This window comes from Myotis brandtii, unplaced genomic scaffold (genome assembly GCF_000412655.1).
Source record: "Myotis brandtii unplaced genomic scaffold, ASM41265v1 scaffold568, whole genome shotgun sequence".
Taxonomy (NCBI): domain Eukaryota; kingdom Metazoa; phylum Chordata; class Mammalia; order Chiroptera; family Vespertilionidae; genus Myotis; species Myotis brandtii.
In genome coordinates, this window is record NW_005370122.1 from 461,141 (window position 1) to 462,965 (window position 1,825).

The window sequence follows — 1,825 nt, forward strand, 5'->3', positions numbered from 1 at the left end:
ATTGGGTAGAAGGACAAAGATTACATGGGAAAGTAGGAATTACATGCATGGGGAAGTAGGCAAGGTATACAAGGTATAATGGATACAGGTTACAGGTAATGGGTCTGGGGGTCCCAAAGGGTGGGTGACTCAGGGACCAGATTGTTTCGGCAACAAGTTTGTTAATCTTTCCATGAAGATAGGAAGTTCTCAAAAAAGAAGAATGGACCACATTCAGAGGTTAACTCCCATGTCCTGGGGCATACAACTCTCAGCCAGGTCAGAATGTGCTTTCTCTAATCAGAACAGAACAATCATAGTTAACAGAGCATGATTAATATTTCTTATAACTACATCTAGCCCCCACTATTCTATTTCTGCCCCTAACAATATCATAGCAGTGACTAGTGTAAAAATCCAGCTAAGTTCCCACTTGTAATGCCAAAATATAGAGTTCTGAAAATGATGCAGATGCTTTTAATGTATCAATGCATAAGAATTTGCAAATAGTAATCATTAACACCACTACTTCTATTTTCAACTATTGACAACTACAATTCCAGTAAATTTTCCAACTGGGCTTTATATTCAGGGCAACTTTAAAATGAAGTAATAACTTATTTATCATCTTGATACTGTGAGAATCTTGTAAAACAGTTGTGTGAAAAGTTTCAAAATGATATTTAGGTTTTGAAGGATGAGTAACTGTTTGGCTGGCAGATGGAAAGGCCAGTCCCCTCAGAGTGAAAATCAAGTGCAGTGTCAAGGAGAAAATGAAAGTACTAAAATACTATAGTTTTATTTTAAAAACTATAGGGAAAATGGGGATTTCCATATAGTTTTTAAAATAAGAAACAAAAGAAAAACAATTTCTTCAGTGCTTGGCTCCAAATTATTAAAGGTCTGTATAAAAAGTGTGATACAGTGATACAGTTATGATAAGAAACAGATTTAAGACTGGCTAGTGTTTCTCAGTGGTTGAGCATTGACCTATGAACCAGGAGGTCAGGGTTCCATTCTTGGCCAGGGAACATGTATGGGTTGCAGGCTGGGATCCCCAGTAGGGGCGTGCAGGAGGCAGCCAATGGATGTTTCTCTCTCATAGATGTTTCTATCTCTCCCGTTCCCTTCCTCTTTCTCTAAAGTCAATAAAATTTTTTTTTAAAAAGTAGTTGGTTTAAGATAGGGAAATATCACTCACCTAATATGTTTTGAAACCCTAAGACCATCACAGCAGATGAGGATGAGGAGAGAGCAGGGACTGGGCAGTGTGAATCTCCGCCTTTTGGAAAGGTGCTCATCTAGCTATGAAGATGTTTGATCTCAGTCTTCTGAGCAGCAGCTTGGTTTCACACTTGAAGAAACAAGAGTACAGTGGGGCCTTGACTTACGAGTTTAATTCGTTCCGAGGCCGAGCTCGTTAAGGAGCTCGTTAACTCAAATTACTCTATCAACTCAATGCAAAAAATCGGCTGAGAGACAGCTGGTATCTCAAAAAACTGGTTAGTCGAGACACTCCTAAGTCAAGGCCCCACTGTAGTTAACAAAGTCCCTGAAGCCTCTCTCATTAAATGGTCCCTGGACCTGCAAAATTGGAATCACCTGGGACCTTATTACTAATAAAAATTCATAGGCCCTCCCCCAGTTCTACTGAAACAATCTGCATTTTAACAAAAGACAAACAGGTTTTGCTACTAGATTTTTTAGAAACGTTAGCCTAAAGGCCACGGAGTAGGACCCCTAGGGGGTCCTGACTCTATTTCCATTGAATTCTTCCATTACTGTTGTATCTTGAAGCTTTAATAGACCCTGTGGGCCCCTCATTTCCACTGCTCTTTAGGCTTAG